This window comes from Grus americana, chromosome 1, assembly GCF_028858705.1.
Source record: "Grus americana isolate bGruAme1 chromosome 1, bGruAme1.mat, whole genome shotgun sequence".
Classification (NCBI taxonomy): Eukaryota; Metazoa; Chordata; class Aves; order Gruiformes; family Gruidae; genus Grus; species Grus americana.
The window spans coordinates 92,693,015-92,720,875 of NC_072852.1; the positions used below are offsets into that span (position 1 = coordinate 92,693,015).

The 27,861-nt window shown below is 42.2% G+C and overlaps 1 protein-coding gene across 19 annotated transcripts in view; it reads left to right on the forward strand.

The window, feature by feature from the left end:
* Positions 1-27,861, forward strand: part of ZBTB20 (zinc finger and BTB domain containing 20) — a 488,423-nt gene that overhangs the window by 450,526 nt on the left and 10,036 nt on the right. For all 19 annotated transcript variants that reach the window (XM_054803829.1, XM_054803837.1, XM_054803872.1 and 16 more), the window contains 2 exons: positions 1,611-1,707; positions 8,939-9,126. The gene's annotated coding sequence lies outside the window, so the exon portion shown is untranslated. The remainder of the gene's footprint in view (positions 1-1,610; positions 1,708-8,938; positions 9,127-27,861) is intronic.

Genomic DNA, 27,861 nt, shown 5'->3' on the forward strand with positions numbered 1-27,861 from the left:
ATGCTGAGTGTTAGCAAGGACTTAAATCTACAGAATCCTTGGGCGTTATTGCACCTTTGAAATTCAACCCTTGGTAGTGGTCAAAGGTGTCACTGTTTTATGTAATTCTTTTGAGCAGATCTGATGCTGGCATATCGTTCTTCTCACAAGCCCTGGTGAAACTCAGAGGTTCAGGCTGAGTTGAGGATTATTTTTTCATGTTTAAATTTACTCAATCTGCAATCCAAAGCAGACTTCAAAAGCAGAGAACCCACAAAAACTGGAATCAACGAAAATGTTTGCTTGAGCCCCTGTGAAGTGAAGCGGCCAGGTTTCACGTAGCCTGTTGAAATCAATATGTAGCGTATATCCCAGTCACCAATAACCATCATCATTACAAAATGTATAAATTGAACATAAAGCAATGTATATTTTGTGAAGTACATTATTACAGTGTCATCTAAAATCCTTCATTGTGTCTACTGCACAAACAGTGGGTTTTTTTATTGTGTTGCATTTACAGACATAAATTCCAACTTGCACAGTGACATTAACTACCTGTGAAATAACAATTACATCTCTTATCATTTTTTGTTCACCTTCTTGATTTCTTTGATAAAACAAATATTTGCTTTTCTTGTCTGGTCAGAGCAGGCAAAATCATTTATTCATGGAAGCAGCACCATTGGCTTCACTGTGGGTAGGACTGATTATGCTGATGTCCCAGGTCTTCACATAAGTGAAGTGAGCAGGATTTAATTCTGTCCCTGGATGTTAATTTCAGACATACTTCCAACATCCACAATGAGCCACCCAAAGATCATAAGAAGTTAGCGAAGGAGGAGTTCTGTTAGTTTAGAGAGGGATTCAAGTCCCCCAAAAATGTAAATACTCCCAAAAACTTAGGTCTGGGTGGTGAAATCACCCTCTAATAAATATTGGAGCTGAGGTTTTTTCTTTGGATCCCTTTCTGTATTAGTCCATTGAGTCCAAGTCCCTCTTGAGCTCAGGAGACTTCTGACATAAAACTGCTGCCAAGCTGAATCTTTCCTGAAAGGCCGACAATAAGTTATTTCACTGGTCTCACCACAGTAGACCTGGGGGCTGATGGGAGGTAAGTGGGGTTTCTGCTTTGTGATATGAGCCATCATTTTTGTGATGTAAAGACAGCAAAAGAAGCAAAGGAGGATTTTTCCTTCCTTTTCCTGCCTTTCAGTCCTGAGGAAGTGTTTGTTGCTGCTCTGAACAGGACTAGCCTTGTTGTTCTGATGAGATGCACTTGAGTGCCAAGTTTGTGCTAGCTCTCCATCACTGCTCCGCGCTCATGCCATTACAGTGAGCAACTTCTCAGAATGAATCCTACTGATAGCGCTTTGCTGGCTAATTCTCCCTCTCCTCCTCACTTCACCAGAATAGGTTGCATGGGCTGACTGGGGTAACCGGGGACTGACTCTGTTGTCGTTTGCAGCCAGGGCCAGAGGGATTGAAGCGGGAAGAACTCGGCCCTGCCAGGCTGCAGCCAGCTGTACTGACAGCGAAGAATGCCAGTTAGCGTTGCAGCAAGTTTTCTTGCTCTCAGTAAATAATTATTAGTTCCCCCTGACCTTTCCTTTTGGTTCTTTCTGGTACAGACACAGCCTCTCTCTGTTCCCTGCCCCAATGAACGTCTGCACTAGGTCCAAGGCTTGGAGTAATTTACCTGAAGAGTGATACCATTTGGAAACCACTGTAAGTATATTTTATCTCTTATAAAAGACTTCTTGTTTCAGAAAAAAAAAAAGACATCTTTAAAAAACAAAAAACAAACTGCAGCACCTGTGAGCATTTCTGAGGAGGGTAAGCTAAGTTTTGCTTTTGAAATTTGCAAGGAAATATGTGGGCAAAAAATATGTCAATAAAAAACTGTTAAATATTTAAGTCATAGCCTCAGAGCATAGTTCAGCAACGGCTGGTTTGATCTACTTGTATCTTTTAGTTTGGCAGGTTCTCCCTGCTTATTGCTCTAGTTCGTGCTGTTCTAGTGGGTTCATCCATGTTTGTATTTGGAGTGTTTATCTTCTTTTTTATTCATATTACTTTTTAATGAGACACCTTTCCTCTCATTGGTGTTTCATGCAATGCAGGTTGAATTTACTGCAACTCCTTAAAGATCTACACTGGGCTGCTGTTTCTTAAGGCCATTACAATTTGGTAAATTTGGCTGGTTTACATAGGTAGAGTTGCCTGAGAGAATTTTGACTTTGTGTTGTGGTTTTATTATGCTCTGAAATTATCAATTCTATGTTATTTGCATTTTTTTTCCCTGTAGAGTTCATAGTTTTGATATGTTACGATCAATTCTCAGTGCTTGCCAGTATTGTAGCCAAGATGCTCTGAGGTTATGTCATGTCAGGCACGTTCTGTAGGCAGGGCCTAACTTTCATGAGGTTTAGATGGAAAAAATGAACAAATTTGGGGACATATAAGCTCCACTTCAGGTCTGAAAAAGACCCAGCAAATTTCAATCTTAGTTTAACTTAATTATGTTAATCAGTCTCCTGTAAGGGATTTTCAAGTTTATTTTACTTTTCTTTGTTGATTAAATTTTCCGGGCTTTTATTGCACTATAACACTGGGCCTCTCTTGTCAGTTCTCCTCCGTGCCTCCCATTCTTGCTCTGCAGTGTTCTGCTGGGATTTCTCTTTCGTATTACATTTTATGGCGATGTTTTCAGGAGTTTGTGTTTTCCATTGTATGACACAAACTTGCAATCAGAGATTTTAAACAAACTGCCAGTCATGTAGCTGTAACAGCATGAAGATCAATGTGGCTGCAAAATCATCAGAGAAGCTGTGTGAATATTCAGGCAGTCAGCCTGTGCAGGACTTTTAACTACTGAAGCAACACTACTGGCAGGAAAACTGGGATGGCTCAGGTGGTTTAAAGCAAGCTTGTCTCAGGAAGCTTCACCCTCAGCTCTGGTGTTCAGCGTGCCCTGAATTTTGAGGTGAGGTCTCTGGGCAGATTTCAGTGCTTTTCCCTGTTCTTTTGGGCGCTTTTTTTTTTATATTCAGTGATTATACTCCTCTCTCTCTCTCTTTCGCTTTGTCAGTTTCTAAATACGTATTGTCAATGTCATGTCTGGAAGAGACACAACACTGGCAGTGATAAGCACTGATATCAGGAGCTGTGTTAGTCGCACACAGGCAGAGGAAGAATGTGCAGCAGAACACTCAGGAAAAATATCGCTTAAAATCAACATGAACTATTTTCACACTCTTATATTTTTTAGGATCTGAAAAGCCAGTGGTTTTTTTTTTTTTAATTATATACAGTCTCTGTGAATTACTAAGGTTACAGATGAGCTATACACTAGTGAGTTGAGCGCAGTGCTCGGGCACTACAGGCATCTCTGACCTGAGGGCACTTACTAGAAGGTGATGCCATATCTGCAAGGAGAAGAAATAATGCCTGGAACATGGGTGGGCAAACTCAGCCAGCAGCAGCACTTGTAACAACATCAGCAACCCTGTGGCGTGTTCCCTCCGTGCTGTTTAGTATGCGATGAACAAAGGTCTGGTTGGTGACCCAGCCCTCCCTGTATTCAGAGGCTGAAAACTGCCTCATTATTGTTCATTATGTAGTATTATTCTCATACAGTCACATTATCATAGCTTCCCCTGAGAGCCAGGATGCTACTGTGGGTTCTGCGCAGCTATGCTGGTTCCTATACCTGAGCTAATTTGTTCATTGCTAACCGGGTGTCTCTGCAGGACAGAGAGCTGTTCCCTGTGTAAGGGAAGGTTCAAGCATTAGTTATAGCTGCTGTGTGAGAAGTACAACAACATACATTGCCTGTTTTTGACAGAGACCTGGTTTGGTGGCCCTGCTGTGAGATGTTAACTCATTGAGGGGAAATTCATTCCAAACTCAAGTAATGGTTGCAAGGGAGGTATACGCAGACAAATCGTGCGGAGAGCGAGTGGTGGGTTGGGGGAGAGAAGGCTGTGTGCGAGAGTGGCAGCAAGAAGGGGGAAGTGTAGCAGGGGTTTTAAAGGAATTCCAAAGCTCAGAGGTAGTAATTAGTTTCTGTATAGCTTTGAGGTTAAGATATCCAAAATATTACCCATTCTGCCTTCAAATTAAACAGAAAGGAGCCAGTTCTGTTTTGCAGCTAGTGCCCAGATCATTGCAGTCACTGCAGCATTGCAAGTTGTCCACCATTTGAGACCTCGTTGTATGATAGTGTAGTGTTAAGGTACATGGAAAGGAGGAAATTCCTCACTGCAATGAAGATACTGACAGAAAACAGAAATAAAAAGATGGCAGTGATTGTATGTCTTGCTTTACACATGAGCTGGAAAGTGCTGATACGCACAGTTCAGTTCAGGGATACCAGTTAGCCTGGTAGTAGGTACTGGAGAGCATACAATCGAGAAAAACAACAGTACATTTTAAGTGGTGCAAATGAACATAATGAAAAATACAACAATAAATGTAAGGGAATGCCAAAAGTGAATACCAACAAAAGAAAAGTACCTGGACATAGGATAGAAAATTTAAAGAGATGGAGTAGGTAGGGTGTTTAGAAATGAACTGGATAAATCTCTTATAAATTAGTAGCAAATATGAATTCTGCAGTTACCCTCGAGACTCAAATTAGCTTAGAAAGGTCAGCATCTTTTCTGTCCCCAACTTCTGGGAGTCTGTGCATATACAGAAGTGCCATCTCTTTGCTATACTGGCCTTCTGCTGTCCTTCACAAGAAGAAAAGATGATGATGGCCCTCTGATAGTTTTAAGAATGAGTGCAGGATTTAGGACTTGTAATGCACCACAGGTGTGTGTGGAGAAGGAGCTCAGACGTAACTGGAGATCAGACTGGAGCCCCTTGCTCCAAGGACACATTCCCAAGTCTTTTGCAAATAAGTTGCAACTTTTCTTGTCCTTACTAACAAGTAAATATCAAACTTCTTGTTTCCAGGATTAGTCTGTAGAGAACATAATCACATGAACTAAAGTAGCATGGTAGACTGACCCTTATTAAAGAAATAATCACACAGGAGTGCTAATCAATGAAGTCCAGAGATGGTACATAAATAGATATAATTTGGGAAGGTTCCACAAACAATATTTATTACTTGTATCATTGTCACTCCCACCCCTGTACTTTCAGGGGTTTTGACATAGCTATGACAAGTCGTACTCTTGCCCAGTTACTGTGCCATTTTACCTTCTGGAACATGGAGATATATTAGAGAGCTTGCTGATGGAAGTGCTCATAGAGGAGGTGTGCAATCAGAAAAAAAATTAGGTTGGAAGGGTCCTCTGGAGGTCTCTAGTCCAATTCCCTGCTCAGAGCAGGGCTGACTTCCAAGTTGGATTAGGTTACTCAGGGCCTTGTTCAATTAAGTTTTGAAAATCTCCAAGGATGGAGATGCCACAACCTGATCCAGCGCTTAACAACTCTCCCTGTGAAGACTATAGCAATAAGACAGCAATAGAAGTAGACAGTGTAACTGAATATAAGAATATTTAATTAGAATATATAGGTGAAGATCATAGCAATAGGACCTTACTATGTGAGCGATAACGTAGAACAAAAGGATAGCAACATACTTACAGCAATAGGAGGATTTTTGTGGCTTTGTCCGTTGTCCTTTGCTGGCAACAGCAGTCAGACATTGCAGACTGGAGAACAGTCTTGTTTGGGTTTCTTTGTAGGTAGTTTTGATCACTATGTCCCCAGGATTTTTCTTTTCTGAAAAGTTTTCTTTAGATCCTTAGCTGACTTTGCTCTTGCCCTTACTCGGCCTTCCTCACGTGGAAGGCTGCATTCCTTTCAGGTGGTACTGAGATGCAGGGTATGTCTAAACAGTCTAAGAGAAACAAACTGCTGTGGAGAGGTATCACCTGGAGTGCCAGTCAGCACCATTGCTTCTCTTCCTGTCCTGGTGAGCACAGGTCACTAAGCTGCAGGACTCTGATGTGGAAAATTGATGACACAAGAGTATCTTGATAACATAGTGTTAGCCTGAAGAGCGAAATAGAAAATAAACAGATTTGGAAAGGAAGAAGCAGAGAGTGCTGCACATAGCTTCATTCGTGTCATTACCTGTTGTCCCTCTAATGAGTTTTGAAGGCCTGGGAGGCACAGGCAGGATCAGCCACACGATGAAGCAACAGTCAGTGCTTGGTCTAACAACACAACTGTGGCTATGCTAGTAGCCAACAAGTCATGTTTGCTCAGACTGAGCCCCTACCCTGCAAATAACAACAGCATCCTGCCCAGGGGAGGCGGCTTTGTGTGTGGATAGAGCTGGAGTCAGAGGCTGTATTCCAGGCATGTCACTTGAGTTAACCCTGAGCTGAAAACAGACCTTAAAATACTGCAGTTCAGCTTCCAGGCGCAAGGGACTTCATTACTCCATGCATCCAAAGTCTAACCCTACACACGTCCTTTGCTGCCTGGACAAAAAGCCGTGCTAACTGAAAGCTTCTCGGGCAGCAATGCCGTAAAAAACCCACTGTTCCATATACAGATTCCCCTCAGCTCCCAGTACATGTTAGCTGCACGTGGGAAAGTCATGGGATCTGGAAATAAGGCATGTGAAGGTGTGCCAAAGTTCATACGCCAAGGATCGATGCAGACTGTTACGAACAAAACATATGCAGTCCATATACTTTAAAATATATCTGCTCACGTACAAGCTCTGCATCTCGTGCATCCTCATCTGCGTAGCAAGAGATGGATCCCGGTGCCAGCACGGGGAACAGACAGAAGGATGCCCAAGCTTGGAGTGACGAGATGCTCTGTTTACTCTTTGGGAAAAAAATATGCTTTTAAATGGTCCTATTTTCCTTCCATTTAAAATGGAGTAAATCAGTTCAACCCTTTGCTATACCTCTACAACTTTAAGTAAGGTCCATTTAGTCATCTCCTATTGATTTAGATCAGACTAGACTTTAGCCCAATATATTTTGAGCATATTGATTACATATGTGGAGGATACAGCAGCAGTACCATCTGCCCGTCCCGTGGTGTGGGGATTTTTAGCCCCTGTAATCCAAAACACATCAGAGCTGCCAGCAGCTGCGGGTTTATCAGCGTGACTCTCCGTTGGCAGTGGTTCACCTGCAGAGCTCAGCTCCCTGCAGCACCCCAAAACCCTGTCTGTCTGGGGCCGAGCGCCTTTTTCTGCATTTTGGCTAGCCCAGGGCATTCCTTCAGTGTTGGGTGGCCCAAGGCAGGTGACGGTGGTCAGCCGGGCCCAGCACCTCCTGGGGGGCCTTTGAGAAGGGGGGGAGGATTTGTTTCATTTCTTTTTGGCCCGTTTAACTTATTTTTTTTATTATGATTACATTTTATTCTTCCCTCCTCTCCCGTAGCTTTCACGTTCCGGCCGAGGAGGCACGTCGCCGGGGCGCGGCGGGCGGGCAGGGCCGCTGCCCGGGGTGGGTGGCCGGGCCCAGGCGGCTGCTGCCCCCCGACGGCGGCCGCCGGGAAATGGCGTCGGGTCCCGGCCCTGCCCCCGGCCGGGCGTGCCGCCCTTATATAATGCCTTTATGTAACCGGCCGCGGCCAGGGGCTCTCCTCCTCCTTGTCCCCCACACCCCCGCGGGAATGGGGCTTTTCTTGCTGTAAGATCGAGTTGCTTAAAAATTGAGAGGCCAGAGTAGTCCTCAAAAATAATGTTTTGGCATGTCAGCCTCACGCCGTCCTAGGTGGGATGCATGGGAGCAGGGCACGTGCAGGGAGGATGCTCCACGCTGCCGGGGGCTCCCACCTCGGCCCTTCAGGAGGAGAATCTGTCCCTGCTGAGAGGGGCCTTAGCCAGTGGCTGGGGAGCTGGGACCGCACACGTGGGGCCTGGGCGGATGCAGGGCAGGGCAGAGCCGCCTTGGCTCCAGCAGCACCCCCATGCCCTGGGGTGGCCCTCGTGCAGGCCAGACACTGCCCCAAAACCATGGGTGTCCAGTGCTGCGAGGTGCTGCCTCAACAAGTGCCTGCTTCCAGGGTGACCCGCCACTGCTCCCACCTCTGGAGCCAGCAGGAGATAACGGCATTTTATTTGGATGGCTTCCACCTCCCTGGCTCCCCCTGCTCTCTCGCTCACAAGCGTGGCCGTGGCTGCCCCAGCGCACAGCGGGAGCTGTCAGTTGTTTACCCGGCCACCACAGCCACATGCTAGGTCAGGGCAGCCATGTCCCCAGCTGGAGGCCTCGAAGAGCAGAGGAGGGAGCACCTTCACCTGTAAAATGGAGGGGAAACAGTGAGATGTGGGTGTTTGCTGCACAATTCAAAGCTCGCTAGTTCTCTTTGTGCCTCAGTTTCTCCATTTGTGAAACGAAGGTGGTGATTAACTATCTGCTTAATGTTCCTCTGAGGCTTAATTCCTTGTGTTTACAAAATGCTTGGAGGTCCTGTACGGAGGGAGGCGTTGAGAGCTTGTGTGCGCTGTGCTTGTAGACTGTTGTTTCAAGCTGCAAATCTTTACTTAGATGATCTCTGCATCTCAAAATTACTTCAGTGCTTTTCCCTACAAAATGAGTCTCTACACTGATTTGTTTTGAACTGGAAACTTGCATATTTGTTTGCTTTTCAGACAAATCTATTACATTTCTGTATAACTGTCTATTCAGAATGCTATAGCCTTGGTTAATATTTGTCAAATGGAGCTCTGACTGTCTAAACCACTGGGATGAGTTTTATTTTATATGTCATCAGTAGGGGCAGAATGCGGAGCTTCGTGCTTGGCCTATTTGCTGTAACACAGTCCCAGGGCCATTGCATCAGAGTCAAAACAAGGAGCAGCTTGTTTCCAAACAAGAAGCATGGAAGAAAGTCTTCTCTGCCTCCCTCCCTGTAAGGGAAAAGGCGGGGGGGGGGGGGGGAAGAAAGTTATCTTTAACAGATTCTAAAAATGCCTTTTCCCAAATATGCAGTCAGTCCCTTCAAAGGTCTCTTTGTTTATTTTCAGGAAGAAACCCAAGACAGCTGAAAACCAGAAGGCGTCTGAGGAGAATGAGATTACTCAGACGGGTGCATGCAGCGCCAAGCCAGGCCTTCCCTGCCTGAACCTTGAAGCTGTTCCGTCTCTGAGCCCGGCCCTCATCCACTCACCACGTTCACCAACAAACCTGCACGCACGCACAGGGTCATCTGATTGTGAGTACACCAACACACTGATGGGTTGCACCAGGGTTCTTGAAAACATGCTCCTTACTGCAGACCAGGTTTTCCACTTGGATGCTCTTTCCATAATGGCACAAGTAGGACTTCCTCAGGGCTTATTTTCCCCTTCTTTGGGAATTACCACTGAAACAGAGCATTTTGTGTTAAGGTCGTGATAATGCAATCAGCCAGAGAAAGCTGAGAGCATGGTGTTGGGTCAGGTTGCTGCTTCTGACGAATTAAAAGGGAAGACCCCTCAAGCGTGTCTCTTTCCAACTAGAGCTGTAGTTATTCCTCTCCAGGTAATCACATGCTTCTCATTATCCAAGCGTATCTACTGATGGAGATTTTCAGCCTGTGCTGTGTTGCAGTGGGAGAAAACAAGTGTCTGGCTCTGACACCCAGGATTGTAAAGGATTTCAACCAAGAAAGGGGAGAGTGTTTTGTGAAGAGGATCAGTCTGTGAGAGTCTGGAAAATCTTTGTAGACCTGTGTGGTTGTACCAGTTTAAGGCCCTTGTTTTGAGAGCATTCACTTTCAGATTACTCAGAATGGGTTAATTGGCCTTCTAAAAATGTTCTTTTCCATTTTGCCAAAAAATACAAAAATAAAGGAGGGGATGATTAAAACTTAGAAAAAAGTAAAGTTAGAAATTACCCTGTCACCTCTTCAAAATGTTGTCGTTTCAGAGTGGTCTCTGCCTGGAAGTCTCTTGGGCAAGAATGCGCAGGGTGATGCAAACGTCATCATTCACTAGTTTTAGAATATATAGTTTACCTCTTCTGCAGTGGTTTTAGGATGTTGTAAAATTTACGAGGGAGGAAAAAGGAGAAAGATGATGACACCAGGTTTCAAGAGCTCAGAAGCCAACCAGACTTTGCAAAGGCCTATAAAAAAAATCAGGGCATGACAATAAAGAAATCAGATTAAAAAGTATGTATATCCTTTTCTTTTTTTAATTTAAAAATCCTGCCTCAGGGCCAAGCTTGGAAGCAGCCGGGTTATAGGGATCATCACTATCAAAATCACTTTAGCTGCAATTCATTCCTGTTGGCTTCTGACTTTATTCATGGTTCTAGAGATCTTGATTTTAATAGAGCTGGTAAAAACATTGGGGAGAGCTTCCTAAATCTCACCTGGTGATTTGGGGAGAAGAAAGAGGTGTGAAACAATTGAGCAGCAGGCAGCACGCAATTTAGTATATACAAGAATTCTCTTTGAATTGGAGATGTCAGACTCTTTGTTAAAACTGGGGTACAGTTTTGTCTTGTAGTGTTTTCTGAAAACAAAAAGCTTGTGAAAAGATGCAAAAAATGAGCAGAACAACAAGAAAAAATAATCCTTATTTTCAAACAAAGAATCTCTTTATCCCATTCACAAAGATGAAAGAATTCATTAGTAAATGGGATTTGAAACCTCACACTGATGTTTTTTGACAGTACAAATGGAAGCCCATGAAAGCAACCTTAGGACAGAGGCCAGCAGGGATTGTAGGGAACTTGGAGAATGAATTCCTGCTTTTGCTTTCTGAGGTGGCCAAGTTCAGGGGTGAGGAATATTGGCAGAGGGCAGTAGGGGGAGATGGAGCCTGCAGCTCTTCATGCTCTACCTGTTCTGTGGACAAACAGAGTCTTTTAGACCCCAAAGTTTTTAACGTTCCCAAATCACCTTCCACTCATACTAAATTCACATTCCTACTAATTAAATATAAATAAACTGCAAACCCAGGTTAGATGTTCCTCTCACACTGAAGTTTTCTTTTTTTCAGAAAAGAAGTTTAATAGTATTTTCAGCATTAATATTATCCTACCTCAGGAACTGTTGAAATTTAGTTCCCAAAATACAGTTACAGTCCTGCAAAAATTCAAGAAATGGTAAGACGTCTTGTGGTGTTGATCTCTGTTAGTTGATTCCATGTGCTTTGAAACCAATGGAAAAACACCTGTCGTTTATGACTGGTTGTAACCTTTATCAGGCTGCATTTGTTTGGGGCGGTATGCATATAATTAGTGTTTGGCATGCCCTTGCAAAATAGCAATGCCAGTTTCTCACATGAACTAAAAATGAGGCATGATGAATATTTACTGCATATTTACTATAGCTATCTCCCATGTTATGTGTGTTAGTTTTTTTTTAAATTGCCTCAATCATTAGTGCTGGAATACATTCATTGACCCAAGTGATTAATATTTGTGGCTCCCAACGTTTAAAAATGGGCTTCCCTGTCGTTACAACTCCTTCACCTTACCTGTTGCCTCCCCTGCCCTTTGGACTGATTCTTTCCCCTCACCCTAGAATCCCTCCCTTTGTCCTTCTCTTTCCCTCCTCTCAGAGCTACATTGCCACATCTTTTTTCCTCTCAACTTTTGGACCTGTGGTGATACTTTACTTCCCTGGTCCAGCAGCACTTCCTGACCTTCTCTCTACCTTTTAGACACTACAGCATTGCTTCTCCTCCCTTGCCCAGGCCACCATACTGCCTCTACCCCCACAGCTGGGCAGATAATATTTCATTTTCAAAGGACATTCTTCATTCTGGTGAGGAGTTTTCTAGCGGATGGTAAATAATTTAAAAATACTTAAAAACTAGGATTAGACAGGAAGTTTGAGAGGAATTTTCATTGAAAACATCAGAAACACCCAGAAAGAGTCAGCATGGTAGAGTATATCAATTCTTGGAAAAATGCACTGATGTACAGATGGTTCCATAAACCCTCATTCACGTATCTGGAAAAAAGACTTGGATTTTATGGGCCACCTATTCAAATCAGTTTGAAATCTTCACTGACCATTTTGCATGCACAGTCACTAGTGCTTGGCAGAAAACACCACCACATATTTATTATGAGAAATATTCAGAAGCCAATCTACTTTAAAAAATCAGGGTGCTTTTGGAATGATTCAGATCAGAATACTTTTTCCAAGCATAGGAAATAAAAACTCTATGATAGCCATCTGCTCCTCAGCTGTAAAAGGCAGAGGTGAAGAAAGCCTAAGCAGTAGTCTGAATGCCAGTCTTACTGAAACGAGTACTTAGAAAAAAAATCTGAGTAGAGTCATATTTGATGCACAACTTAATTTAGGGATTAATTCTATAGTGTAGTACATTCTGCATGCTGTTTCTGGTGCCAGTTATTCCCAATGAAATTGCATTACTTCTGACCCTTGTAGGACTAGGTCCTAGATTTCTGGATTTGAACATTATGATATATTTCCAGTGCAGATGAATCCCTGAAGCAAAATCCAGAGCCCAGTATGCATTGTGTCCAGTTCCCACCTCTTTCAGTCTTGGGAAATGCTACCTCACGCAATGCGATTGGAGAAATAAGTTAGAGGAAGAGGTGCTTCCTGAGGTACCTGCTTTAATGTAGGGCTTGGCAGATAAAAAGCACCACTTTGAATTAATTTGGAATTAAGTCATAGAGTGAACTGATAAAACTCCAAATTAGTTATACCTCTGTCTACTCAGCTGTCACAAAAACATGTAGCTGCTTACCCAGAGGGAAGGTGTTTGTGCAAAAAGCTAGAAGGATGTGCATGAAGGCACAAGTTCAGGAAGGGTTACAGAGAAGCGAAGGAAAGCATATGAGATTGGTGCTATTTGCAGTTTTCCACATACTTTCTTGCTTAAGGATAGGGAATGCATAAAGTCGATAGGGTCCTAATTTGAAGGCTGAACTGCCTCAGGTAAAGCTTCTAAAGATTTTGCTGAGAGGGGAGGAAGTCATCAGGACTTGGCTGTTTTTAAACTGATTTGGTCTGTATAGGCCACTTCAAGAGCCCTTCAGAAAGCATCTATATCTATATATGTTTTGCAAGTGCCAAGAGATAAGATCATTTTGGCAGAAACTTTCACGAGTTCTCAGAGATACAATCAGACAAAAACTTCATTCAGGCTCTGATGTATGCATCTTAACAGATGTGTCCAAACTCAAAGGAATCCCACGAGAACAGTGCAACTGAATCTCTTTGTCTCTATTGATAGTTAAAAAAGTTATTCTTAGACATTGGATGGTCCATCTGTGAAGGAATTTGTTCCAGACAAGGGAAGGGCAACATCTTTGCAAAGAATTTCCATGGGACTGAGAGGCAAGTTGGACGATCATTGGAAAAATGCTGAAGCAGTTTCTATGATTTTAGAGAATACAGAATTCTTGCAAACACCTGAGATTCTGGTAGGGAATGAAAGTTGAGAAGGAAAGCGAGGCATGGATAATTTTTGAAGCATCCATGAAACAGTCGTTGGCAAGACGTTGAGATGGGGGAGGACTTCCTGAAGTTATGTTTTAGCAAGGGACTGGGGAGTTTTTATTCATTACATAGAATGCACTTTATAAACACTGTTGGCAGTGGACCACATCTGAACCCTTTGTCATGGCTGACTTCGTCCAATTCCAGCATTTTTTAGCTTTGTGTTGTGGTTTAACCTGGCAAGCAGCTGAAACAACCACACAGCCATTCCCTCACTCCTCGCCCTCAGTGGGATGGGGGAGAGAATCAAAAAAGAAGTAAAACTTGCGGGTTGAGATATAAACAGTTTAATAGGACACAAAAAGAAGAGAATAGTAGTAGTAGTAGTAATATAATAATAATAATAATAATGATGATGATGATGATGATATACAAAGCAAGCGATGCACAGCACAATTGCTCACCACCTGCTGACTGATGCTCAGCTAGTTCCCGAGCTGCTGCGCCCCCCCCCCAGCAAACTCCCCCCAGTTTATATAATGAGCATGACGTCATATGGTATGGAATATCCCTTTGGCCAGTTTGGGTCAGCTGTCCTGGCTGTGTCCCCTCCCACCTTCTTGTGCATCCCTCACCTCCTCGTTGGCAGGGCAGTATGAGAAGCTGAGAAGTCCTTGACTGCTTGGCCATAACTAAAACATCAGTGTGTTATCAACATTATTCTCATCCTAAATTCAAAACACAGCTTTAGACCAGCTAATAGGAAGAACATTAACTCTATGCCAGCCTAAACCAGAACAGTATCCACCCCTTACTCCATACCATCTATGTTATGCCAAGGTCCCACACTTTGCAATACATCCCAGTTAATGATCACCACCTTTCCTGTCTTTTGATATATACACACAGATATCATTCCCTTAGTAATCCCTACAAAATGTTCATTGAGTTCGTTTAGTCCATAACTTTGGGCTCCATCTGTCCATCTCCAACAGTCCCTCAGGGCAGCAGAGATGGTGTGAGGTGTTGGATTGTTGCATGCCAAAGCTAACTCTCATTCCACCATTGCTGAATTTTACTAGGTTTCCTTAAAGTTCATCCTTCATTAATCTGGGTGATTTGTTTAATGTAATACCATTGATATGGCATATAGCCACCATAGAAGTTATGATATACAGTATTATATAGCAATTAACATCATACAATTTAATTTATTGGCTATTCTCACCCAAAATCAAATCCCCTTGTGGTACATATTGGACTTCTGCATCCTTCTGCATCCCCCACCAAGTGCACCCAGGTCCTTGAGCAAAAGCAATCCCGTGGATGGGTTTGCCTTTGCCCAAGTCGGGAGTAACCCAGACTGGCTTCCCCAACACATGCTTCATGCGCACTGAGGGGACTTTATCCCCTTCTGCAGTACGTGGAAGTTTTGATAGGGCAGGGTCAGCTTGATTAGTAGACCTCCTAGTGTTAACTAACCAGGTGGCCTTTGCTAAATGTGTGTCCCAATGTTTGAGGGTCTCACCACCCCATGCTCTCAGTGTAGTCTTTAGCAGTCCATTGTACTGTTCAATTTTCCTGGAGGCTGGTGCATGACAGGGGATGTGATACACCCACTCCATGCCATGCTCTTTGGCCCAGGTGTCTGTGAGGTTGTTTCGGAAATGAGTCCCATTGTCTGACAACTTAATTTAGGGATTAATTCTATGGTGTAGTACATTCTGCATGCGGTTTCTGGTGCCAGTTATTCCCAATGAAATTGTCACCACAAGACTTGCTTTTCAAGACCCAGGATAGTGTTCCAGGCAGTGGCACGGGGCATGGGATTGTTTCCAGCCATCCAGTGGTTGCTTCCACCATTGTAAGCACCTGATGCTTGCCTTGGCGGGTTTGTGGAGTGTGATGTAATCAATCTGCCAGGCCTCCTCATATTGATATTTCAGCCATTGTCCTCCGTACCACAGAGGCTTTAACCGCTTGGCTTGCTTGATCATGGTGCATGTTTCACATTCATGGATAACCTGTGCTATAGTGTCCATGGTTAAGTCCACCCCTTGATCTTGAGCCCATCAACATGTTGCATCTCTTCCTTGATGGCCTGAAGGGCCCAGTGAGCTATAAATAATTCACCCTTACATTGCCAGTCCAAATCCACCTGAGCTACTTCAGTCTGAGCAGCCTGATCCCCCTGCTGGTTGTTTTGATGTTCCTCAGTAGCCTGACTCGGGTACATGGGCACATACATGATGTCCTTTTACAACCAGCTTCTCTAGCGGGGCAGCAGTATCTTGCCATTTTCACAAGATGAGAACTCCAAGGCAGTCTGTTTTCTTTTTCTCCTTCTAAGTTCTGATTTTGGTAGCTTGATAGTCTTCCAGCATAATGAGGAAGGGCAGAAAGGGAACATCACGAGGTTCCTGAACTCCACAGAGCATTGAAAGTGGATGTGGAAACTCTGGGTTTTCATTTTCTTGAGCAGCTAGAGGGACCCACCATTCCCTTCCCATGAATCAGCAAGTTTGATTTGCCTGGGTCTGATGTAGAGGCTAGATGGATCTTAAGATGGTTTGGCCTCATCTTTACGTTTTAGGTTTCCTGTGTTTCTCTTTGAGGTTCTGTGGCAGGAAGAGAACGGTTACATGCCCTTATGGTCTTCCCTCTGCCTCTGGAAATTTGTGGCTGTGATTCCCTAGGAACTGCTCTGGAGCTTTCAAATGATCTCCACTCTGAGAGGAGGAGAGGGGCCCTAATTCTACCAGCTTCCTTGTTTTCAGAGGCAGGCAGTATGTCAATAGTAATTTCATCTGTATTTTTGCTAATCTATGTATGGTATGTGTTAGCTAATGCTGAATATTTTTAGGTTGTTTTTGGTGACCTAAGAAATTAGGTATGTTTAGATATCTATTTTAAATGATATAATAATAATGATACAGGCCTTTTCTGTAGCAAGCTAAACTGATAGCAAAGACATCCCTAGTTTTTAGATACTGATGTCACGACACTTAATTATACTTTCGTCTCGCAGTACATTTGAAAGTGGTTTCTATGTCCTGTAGGTTTATATTTCTGTTTGTAAGATTATCGAAGAAATACCAGCCACGAATGACTTGTGTTTTCACACAAGCAGATATATGTTGCTTGAATTGTGTAGAGACAGAAGTAAGTACAAGTTACAGGTATTTGAAACTATAAGCTGAGCTCACCCTGCCTCTGTTGAAAAAGCCATCACAATACACCGAAGAATTGGCAGTGTAAAATGTTGTACTACTGATAGGAACTGGTCTCTGTATTCCTAATCAGTACACTAAGTGAGTTTTGTCAGGTTGGTCTCTTGGGCTTTTCTTCTCATGAGAAATGACTAATAGCATATGGTACTTCAGTTATGAAGTCAGTGAGTATGTTTTCAGAAGCAACTGTGTGACTTTGGAGCCTAAGTTTCACTGATGCATAAATCACTTAGATTTATAACACATAGATGTTTTTGGAAATTTGTCTAATTATCCTAAATGTTGCTTCTCTTATTTGATGACCCTGTAATACTGGCTTGATGCTAGGTTGTCAATTCTTGTGGTATTCAGTGCTTTTCTTACTGCTCTCCATTTAGAGAACTCTCAGTGATAACGTGCATAATTTCAGCTTTGGTTTAAAACAGCCGAGCAAGTTTCTATCTTTCATCATTTCAGGGGAGAACTTGAACATATGTCCTCAGTGTATCTATTCTTTCTAAGTACCAGAGAAAAGGATAGAAGGACTTCTTGCTGTTTACAATTCCATAGCTTCTGTTCTTAAGACTTTGAGGTGACTGAGTTGAGAATACTGTGATATTTCTATTTGTAAGTCCTGCTGCAGCCACTGAGACATACTGTAACTGTCCAGTAAGATATTTGCAGTCGGTTTCTGAGTTTACCTGTCTTCAGTCTGCCCCCCCTAGATTTTTATTACCATTCTTTAAGTTGTGAGTATTCTAATAAATCCTTCCTTTAAATATTGGATGAGTGTTTCAACTGCTTCACTCGTGAAATGAGGGATTGATTAATTTCTATCGCTGTTCAATGTATAAAGATGTTCTAGTACTCTTTTGTTGTTTGGGATTTGGTTGGTTGGTTTTGTGTATCTTTTTTTAATAATAGTCTCCAGAACAGTGCTTTCCTCTTCCCCTTGAGCAACAGTGCTTTCCTCTTCTCCCCCTTGAGCTAGCTTACCTTCTTCCATCATCCTCCATTCTGAAAATAAAAGCAATAACGTCAATTCCTCTGCAGAATTTCTGTAACCTGTTTGATTACCTTTACCACTTTCATAGATGCGTAGTCTAGCTAACCCACTGAGTCTACTATTTGCCTACTTAATCTATCAATCCACATGATCTACAGCACTTCTTAGGTACCAGTCATTGCCCTGTAAGCTTTCTCTGTCTGATGTGTTTAAATGATGTTTTATTACAGTATTTGTCTTTATACCTTTAGTGTTTCTTTCTTTAAATTTCCTCTTCACCCTACCTTATCTTTGTTTTACATCTAGCCTGCTACAGTCTATGCTCAGTTCTATTAGTGTCACTTGGGCATGATTTCCATGTTTGGAAGGATACATTTTCAGCTTTAACGAACTGTTATACCTTGTTATTTAACCATTGTAGTGTTTTCTGCTTCCTTATTTTTTTTGTTGTTGTCCTTGGATGTGCATATGTACTCTAATAAAGTATTATTAATACCACCTCCCTGCTGATCTTATGGATTTTACTTCCTTATCTTTTCCTTTCAGACTCTTTCTGACTAACTTCCTCATCTTTTTCCAATACTTGTTCCTCCTGAAGTTGCACATACCAAAACTGCCACTTTATATGATCTGCTTGAGGAATGTCAGACATAATCGTGCCAATCATTGTTATTTCATGTCTTAACCATGCATGCTACTGCTGTCATCTCCTCTGTCCTAATCGGGTGAGAAGATTAAACCAAACGTCCCACATTTCCCTAATATGGTCTGCAGAGGGACACTTCATGTAGCAGAGTCAAACATAAAAGATTTTCCAGTGTTTGACAGGTGACTTGAAGGAAACTAAAGCAGCTGCATCTACATCTCCTTTTGTCCTACTGTGTGTTGTTAAAACCCTGCATAACTCAATGCTTACATCTCTCTTGGTTAGTCCTTTGTGAGCTTGCTGTAGGGAGACACCTTCCATGCTTTGAGAAACATTGACTGGTGCATTAGTTGCCTGTTTGTTGCAACTGCGCAACGCCAAAGTTACAGATGTAACAATAAACTTGGTTACCTTCTGTTCTTTTGCACCACTGTGATTTGTCTAGCACTGGAGCTTTTTGCTCTTCTTATCTAAGCTTCCATAGTCACTTTCTCCTCTTTTCTCTTGTTTACCTATGGTAGAGTAGCCATGTAATGTTTGTGCTGTGATCCCACTCAGTAACTTTAGAACAAGGTACGGCCAGAGCAGTATTCGAATGAGAGAAACCCAAAACAATTCTTGTATTGTTCTCGGCTAAACAAGGAGAGCTCTCTCATTCAAAATATTTTTTAAGAGAAGCCTTAACATGGTACTGGGAGAGAACCTGAAACAGAAAACCAAGGTACTGTTTAATACTGCCTACTAATATTTATGAAGTGTGCTAAGGGATGTTGTGGGGGAAAATCACTGTATTTCCACAAGAAGTGTGGTGTCTGATCTACTCCACAGGTGAAAGTCAGTTGTAAGCCATGAGAGTGCCACTAAACGCCTTCATTTGCATCAGGGTATTTGCCTCACAGCCTGGTGCACAGCAGACCACAGCGATGTGTTCTCACTGGCGCTGTGCGTTTGGGTTCCCGAGGACACCAATTATCATTGTTTCTAGAGGGAATGCCATTGCGCCATCTTTTCATTTATGTTTTCTGTGACTGTTTTCATTGTCCGTGGAGTCATTTACAAGGCTAAAATAACATGAGATCTAGTCTTATGTATCTACCACTCAGGAACTGGAACACAAAGAGAATTCAAGATCTCTAGTTAATCTGTCAGCACAAATAGCTCCTTGAGGAATTAATTGTGCCTATGAAAAAAAGGATAAACAAATCCTAGAACCCAGCTTTGTTGTGTTAAATGCTGAAAGGATCTCTGCCCGGCTGGGATGCGCAATATATACTCTGTATCAATCTGTGACATGCGGTGAAATGCTTCTTCTTGAAAGCCCACAAGAGAGAAGTAGTATAAATTAAGAGTAATCTCACAACAGCTATTTTTGAGTTCTTAACCAGTGAAAATGTAAGTGTAGCAATATTGTGCATCTATTAAAAATCTTGAAAGGCTCTTTATAACTAGATGATAGGAGTGATAACGTGTAATTTATTGATGTTACGCAGATAGAGAAAAAACCACAAAGTAGCAATTTTTGTGTGAAAAGGGGTATGATAGAAGAAATAAAAACAGAGCAAGGGACTTCTCCCCACAGCTTCATGCCTGTGTGTGAAACCATGTCAACTTTAACAAAAATACCTTGTGCCTTGATCCTATGCAGTGTTTCAAAACAGGGCATATTCCCTGTATTCAAAAGTAAAACTCCCAGATGCTCTCTAATGTTTTTGGCTGAGTAGAGGGTAGAATGTGCCTGAAGGCAGACCTGAGAAATAACTCTCATGCACTGTATCAGTATGACCTGTTAGTATCTGTATGTTTGTGTATACATGTAATTCCAGGGCCTTTTCCCTGGGAGGGGAAAGAAAAAATAAAGGCGGCATTGGAACTGACAATGTACATTGAATGCTACAGATCCATCTGATCATATCAAGCCACCCATGAATGCTGTGTTCTTGTTTGTTGCCTTCATTTATTAGCTTAAAGCATTCTGCCATCCATTTCTCCTCCTATCAAAACTAAGTAGGTGATTTTGGAAATAAGTCTGCTCCCAGGGATTCCAGAGGTCTCACTGAGGACAGATATTTTCCCTGTGGCCTTCAGCGTTGTTGACGCGGGCATGTGCTGTTTCCCACTGATACTTAAATCTGAATTATAAGCGGGCCTGAACACCCATCCCATAAACTCAAAATAAAGAAGCCACAGTCCAAAACAGTATGAATATCTGTCTCACGATATTTCTAAATTGAAATATTCACCAAAGCACCCAGTTGTACTAGTTAACAATTACCCTTTCACTAGTAGATAAAAAAGATAAATGGAAAAAATAACCAAATAAAATCTAGCATTTTCATGTGATAGCTTTCCTCTACTCAGGGCTGAGACACAGCCACTGGAAGAGATGAAAGAATCCTTTTCCCAGCCCTGAGGACTGGCATTTACAGTTTTTTGTCCATTCCTTGTTTCTACCGTCAACCCGAACAAAATCTCCTAGACTGAAAGGCCTTTCTCTGGAAGCATGGAGGGTATAAGTAGTGCTCTTCCGCAGGTCTCAGCTCTCCCACCAGAGCCAACCGTTTCTGATGGCACCCTTTTCCTAACAGACTGCTACAAACACTCCCTGTAGAGGATTCTAGCTTGAATAGAAACCTTCTAAACAGGTAATTATCTTGAGAGGTTTTAATCTGTATTTTCCTTTTAACCAAAGCCCACAGGCTTTCAGGCTTACTGTATTTAACCACACTCAAACTGATAAGCTTTTCCTCCTTGTCTTTCTGCCTGGGGGGAAAAACCTAACAATACAGGGCAAATGTGAAAGAGTTCATGCAATAACAATTGTCTCTTTTCAAGACACGTTTTAATATATTTGCACCTATTATCCTTCTAATTCATTCCTGCTCCAGACTCTGCTTCCACCTCCAACCCCAGCCCCTTCTCCCCAAACAATGCTTCTGAGAGAGGATATAAGTGTATACAGTCCACCACAGCAAGATGACCAAAAGCAATCCCTCTTCACTTTCCTTATGGGTATTCAGTCTGAAATAGACTATGAGGATTTAAACAAAAGCCCTTAAAGCAGGTGAAGGTATTCTTAATGACTACAGTAAGCTTTTAATCCAGAGCACAGAATAGCAAAATAAATCACCTTGTTTGCCTACATTTTCCAAAAAGTTTATTCTTTTTTTTTTTCCCCAGAAGCGTCCCCCTAGTCTTTGAGTGGGGAGTGTTCCTGCCGTAACTTCACAAGCATTGCTGGCCCATCTCACCTCTTCCCTGTTCAGTGGCTCTCTTGCTCCAGGTCCGCTTGTGCAGAGTACAGGCACCTGGCACTGTGAAGGAAAACTAGCAGTAGATGCACCTAGATTTTTAAAGAGCCAAACTGCCTTAAACTTATAGCCAATTAAAACAGTTGGGCCATGCTGGGGCTTGGCAGGATCGTGCGGGAGCTCTCGGGGAACAAGCGAGCGTGGTTGAAACAGTTTTCGTGTAGAACTTGAAAATGTTCCCTACCGAAGAAGGGATGAGGACAGCCTCATTTCTCTTCCTAGGAAATGGTGCCATCATGTGGCCACATTGTTTTCTCTGGTTCCAATTAACAAGAGGGCAGTTGTACAGTTTTCTCCCTTTATATTTTAAAAAAGAGCATTAAAATACTATTTGGTGAGCCTGTCTTTTGCTAACATAAATTAGAAGTTACAGCTGGCCGGGGCACAGGGATTAACACCCTTGTAATGATATGGCAAGCCTGTTGAAATCCCCGTTAATGCACCTGCGACGACAGTTTCGGTGGTTCTTCTGTTAACGTAGTATGTATTGCTTGGTCGTGTTGTAGATACCTGCAGGAGAAGCATACCCCATCCCCCATCAATGTAGTCCATGTCTGTGCTAGGGGGATATGATGCCATGGCTGTAGCAGCAGAGGGTCTGCAGACAAGGGCTGAGAGAGGAGCCGAGAGAAACAGAGTGGGTGTATATGTGTACCAGTGTTTACAGTGGAGGTATATTGGACTGGACCCTAACTACGTGCCTGGGAATAAAAATGGCTTTTGAGTATGCCCTCTTTACTCTCAAGTATCTTTGGAATTCCTAAAATAGCAAGAATACAAACTGGAATGAAAGTGGGGAAAGTAAATACCCTGGCTAAAAATGGTGTATTTCTTTAACTTAAAAATAGCTGAATGTGCTGTAACAGTTTGAAACCCTTGGTCACCAGGCTGCTATGAATTGGAGCTAGTTTTTACCTGGTGTTTTACAGTCGTAAGTAGGATGCTCACCCTAAAGAGTTATAAAGGAATCAAGGCACTAGAGTAGCATGAGAGGAAAGCTTCATTTTTGTAAGCCTGGAGAAGAAAATTTGAAGAGACTTATGGAGTTAATTCTTGATCTTTCTGTAGTGTTCTTTAACCAAGGAATGCAAAACAATTTGTTAAGATTAATTAAGGCAGGCAGTCCTTCTGCAGAATTGGATGCGTGATGCTTTCCTTGTTTTACATGGGAAGCAAACTGAGGCACAGACATTGCTGCCTGCGGATTGTAGAGCAAACAGGATTAGCGCTGACGGACTCCTCCCGCAGTCTTTCAGGCGAAGCATAGGAAGGTGATTCACTGCCTGCTCCCCAAGCATGCAGGCTGAAATAGTGGCTTTTATGCTTGACGTTGGGGATTTATACCCACTGGACACAGAAGCAGTTTTATGTACAGAACACCTATGGTTTAGTCTTCAGTTTTATGTAAAATGGGTATCTCATCATTAGGTAGATGCTAAAAAGGACAGGGCAATTAACTGAATAAATCGTCCATAGGAAATTTGCTGAACATTCTCCAGTCTGCAGAAAAAGCCTGTCTCCTGAACAAAGTTGAAGCAAACTCTTTCTTATTACTTGTCGACTTGATATGTTTGCTCCTTGGAGGATAAGGTTGTGTTTGTGTGTGCATGCATTTCTGTCTTTCAAATAAACGTAGTTATTAGACTATGAAATTTAGAGAAGTTTGACAGCTTTCAGAACACAGTGATTCTTTCTTTCATAGAGTATATTACTGACACATTAATAGATGTTGTGCTGGTAAAAATACAGTACTTCCTGTTAAATGTAGACTGCTACATATTTTGATTTTAACAACAATCTGGTAGGGTTAGGGCAATTCATGTAGTGTCATCTGGTGTTTGTTTTGGATAGATATTATAGAAGGAGATACTGATTTTCAAGATGTTCAAGCAGATGATTGGGTGAAAACTCCAGCAAACCTTTAAAGCAACAGAAAGCAAGGGCTGCTCCTGGTCAGATCTCCTGCTGAGGATACAAATGTTCTGCTTTCCTGAAACTCCATACAAGCTTTTCCTCTTGCAGGCCTCTGCTCAGAATGAGGCCAAATATTCACGAGAATCAGTCCTAGCAGTGTTGGCTAAATTGGCCTCTCTAGCATCATTGAGATATACTGAGAAGTCAGCCACTACCAGGTTTTCAGGATTTGAATTCAAGTCACTTCCTCGAGTGGAAAAAATGTTGCTCCACTAAATTTGGTCCCAGAGAGTTGGAACCTGATGCAGGACTAATTTTGTGTATCGAAACACTAGATATGAATTTTTGCTCTGTTAATCCAGTTTTATTTTAGAGTAACTAACTTGAGAACAACAGAAAATAAAACTTCATCACTAGGGATAAGTCAGGTCATTGGAGCTGAAGGAAGCACCCATGGTTATAGTACTAAGTTTGGAACAGGAGACACTAATGTATGGGAATGAGAAAGCTTCCTATCGAAATTGTAGGGCTATATTAGCTTTCATATGTTGTGATGGAAATGCTCTATTTCCACTGAACTATCATGTTTATGCAAGAGTTGAGATTTTCATTCCAAATTAAGGATTCTTTACTAAGACATGCCATTCTTAAGGAAAATATGTCAAGTTTTGTTTTGATAACAGGGCTTTGTTTGGGTTTTTTTATTCTGCAAGGTCTTTAAACAGTATCATATATGAAGTGTCTCAGGCAACTGTTCCATTCACCTCACTCAGCTACAGTACTTTATCCACTTTAGGGCACTGCATTTTAAATGAAAGAAAGACAAACTGGATAGAAGACGGAAGAAGATAAGAGTGAGGAGAGTACATATAACCAGTGAGGAAGACTGGGAGATCTGAGTTTGTATTTTCTAGAAAAAATACACAAAGGAAAGTGAGGCACCTTCCAATATATGACAGTGCTATAAAGAGGAAAGTGGTCCATAGTTTTCTGACTGCTGGAGGAAAGGATGAGTAATTGGTTTCACAGTTAAATAGTAGGAAAACTTTCTTGCTATAAAGATAGTAGACTGTCTGGGGAGGGAGTGGAAATCCCCCACATTGTTGTTTTTTGCAAACATATTAGACAAATTTTGAAGAGATGGTGTAGGTAAATTGTTCCCACCATGAGGAAAAGGAGTAGACTAAATGACTGTCTGAAGAACCTAGTACATCCTTTTGATATAGCCAGGAGGCTGTGGTCATCCAGCTGTTGGTGTGGAGACCAAGGATTAAAGATTTCCAAAACTACACATGGTAGAGGAAGAGAGTAAGGAGTAGTTGATAATGCTTGTCACCAGCAGCAGCGGGTTACTTAGGTTTGTGGTGATTCCAGGAACTAGTGGCTGGATTACAGAGAGTGGCTGCACAGAGAAACAGCTCCAGAAGCAGGAAGAAAGCCCACCAATCCCAACTTCCACATCTTTGTCTTGGGCCAGGGTGTTCTCCCACCTAGGGAGGCACTTGTCATTTTGATGATAACAATATAAAGATACTATATTCTATACGAGATATAATGCCTCCAACTTTTCTACTGTCTCTCAAAGCAAGTATTCTTGTCAATGCAAGGCCTGAGAAGCTTGTCAGGAAGACAAACTAGGCAACAATATCAAGTTAGTTCTAGTTAATTTTCTCTAAGTATCAGTAAGATGGGTCGCCAAACAATTTTCTAAATGCTGCTGCAGCAAATTGAGGCAAAAACTCAATCTATATCTATCTCAGCAAGCCTACCAATTCTCAAGGATACAAGATGATTATTCTCTTTGCCCCATAAATATGAAAGCAAGACAGAGCCTTTGGGGTTCACTCTGCTAGTTATTCCTGTGAGAGACCGCCCAGTAAGTTTCCGAAAAGAGCTTGGATTCCAGCATCCTAGGCAGTTTTGCTTCAGGTGAAGACTATGCACTGAGCTACTGCTGAGTTACAGTAGCTCTGGTGGTTTCATCATCACTGTGTTTCTAGAAATGGTAGTCATTACAGTGCAATGAGGTTTGAGATACTGTGATTTTAAAGGACACTAGAGAAAATAAAATTCTGTGATATCTTTCAGTTATGAGCATTAAAACTGAAAGCATTGGCTTTGCAGAAAGGGACATCTAGTGGCTATACAAAAAAACCCGTACTAAATAAATTTTAAAATGTAACACGTAGCTAATTGTGTGTAGCCTGCAGTCTTCCGTATTCCATACACCTTTGTAGCTGTACTACATCATGTGTTTGCTGGGATCAATTTTCATGGGTTTGGCAAACAAAATAATCACCTGGGCAAGCCATACCTTTCTAGCTCTATGTAGATCTACGCATGGGGTAGCTTTGGTGAATAGAAACTTGCCTTCAAGCCATGCTTGAAATACCTCACTGCTGCACTTGCACATTTTCTATAGCATCTTCCAGGAGTCCACTGCCTGCTGTTTCCTTCTGCCATTGCCTTCCCTTTTGGTAGTGTACTTGGAGAGGTTGTGATTGTTATTATCATGGTAAAATCTACTTTCTTTTGAATGCCCATAGCATAAAAGTCAGCGGGAGGGGTGGGTGAGATTCAGGGAAACACTAATCTAAGCACTCAGTCATGTATTACACAACAAAAGTTTTTTCCTTTCCCATCCAAGTTGTGCTCCTTCTTACTAGTTGAGGATGAATTCCATGCGTGTTTCTGTGAATAGCCTGACAGTTTAATCGGTACATTTGCATATGGCCAAACGGAGCTTTTTTCAAAGTTGCACAGTAATATGTTTCACCTTTATGCCATGCCAGCTTCAAATTGCATCCCAGGAGGATTGCAAATGTGCATAATCTGTGCAGTTGTCTGGGCTTTTTTTCTTTTCTTTTTTTCTGCTTTTTTCTTCTTTTTTTTTTTTTTTTTGAACTGGCAAACGCCTATTCATTGCCCATCTGGGTAAGAATGGCCTTTGCATTTTCACACCCATTCTTTCCTATATGGTTTGTGAATACCCCTCCAATCAGAACTTGCTTCACAGAAAGGGGACAAAACCATTTTACAGGAGTTTCTCAGAATAAGTCCATTGGGATCTCTACATCATGTTTACTGGACAAAAAAAGGCAGGGGGGCACTTAACAAAGACCACTTGAATTTCACAGAAAGGTTCCCACTGTCTTGAGTTTAAAAGAGTGGCAGGCCTGAGAAGAGCCAGAGACAGCAGTCTTTTTCCTGAGCCAGGCATTCTGTGCAGTGACGAGTAGGTGAGTATGCACGTGTGTAGCTGCGTCTTGTGAAGAGCTGACACACTTGGACTTGTCCAAGGCTCTGGTAGTCTTTGTCAGAATATGGCATTTACTTTAGAATCAAACCTGCATTGGCAAGTCCACCTTTTATGGGGTGCATCACCTTTGGACTTTGAGTTTAGAACAGCATACAGTGAGGGACAACCACAAAACTTGGATCTGGATACAGTTTCCTGCAAAAAGGGAGAGTAGCTGCATGAGACAGCGGGTTTTGCTGCAGATCAATCTCTGGAATTTGTTAAAGCTGCTCTTTTATACTGCTGTGGTTTATGCAGTAGCATCTCTGACACTATTGCAAATTATTTGGTTGCCTGTTCTTTGGGTAGGTATGGGTTTCAGTGTTGAAAGTCAAGGAAGGTGGCCTAGAAGAACATCCTCAAAACCTGTATTAGCTTATTTACCATTTGTTACGTGTCTCTTCCACCTATCCGTTTTGTTTTATCCTTAAGGAGTGAATTTCAGTTGTTTCTCAGTTGAAGGAAGTGGTAGATGTTCCAATTTCATTTGAAGAAGTAAATGAGGAGAGGATTTTTTAAGGGAAAACTGTTGTACCAATAACAACCAAAACATACTCCATGACTTTTATGAAGTGACTTAATTGACTTTCAGACCAGTTCCTACACCTCAAAGCACCTAGATCAGTTCCTATAGGAGAGGTATTCACATCACACTCATAAATACATACAAACCTCTTTTTTAGTCTTAATTAACCCCAGCTGGCTGTTTTCATCAAGTTAGCTAATGACCAAATACATTGTGGCTACACAACTCTTGCTTCCCACAGCCAGGACCTGAGAAAGGCTGCTGAAACTTTCAGATGAACCTTGCTCTTCCTCCTTTTTCTACCTGATTTGTGGATACGTGGCAGAATTCACTTTCCTAAGAAGTCATCCAGTCTCGTGGTGCGTATCACACCTTTCTGGAGGTGTCCTGAGGATGCATTTTCCAGAGTTCCACTCACAAAATTCATTTTATCTGCCAAGGTGCATAGGAAAAAAGTAAATTTCTTTGCACCTGCTCCCATTAAGGGACTAGTCCATAGCATCTCTGGTATGTGTGGAATATTCCACCTTGTGCATGTGCAAGGCAGGATTTTTGGTTTATTGAGTTAGACTGCTGCATATTTCTTCTTACTATCAAGTTCCTCATTTGGCAAAGCAGAACATAAACTAGA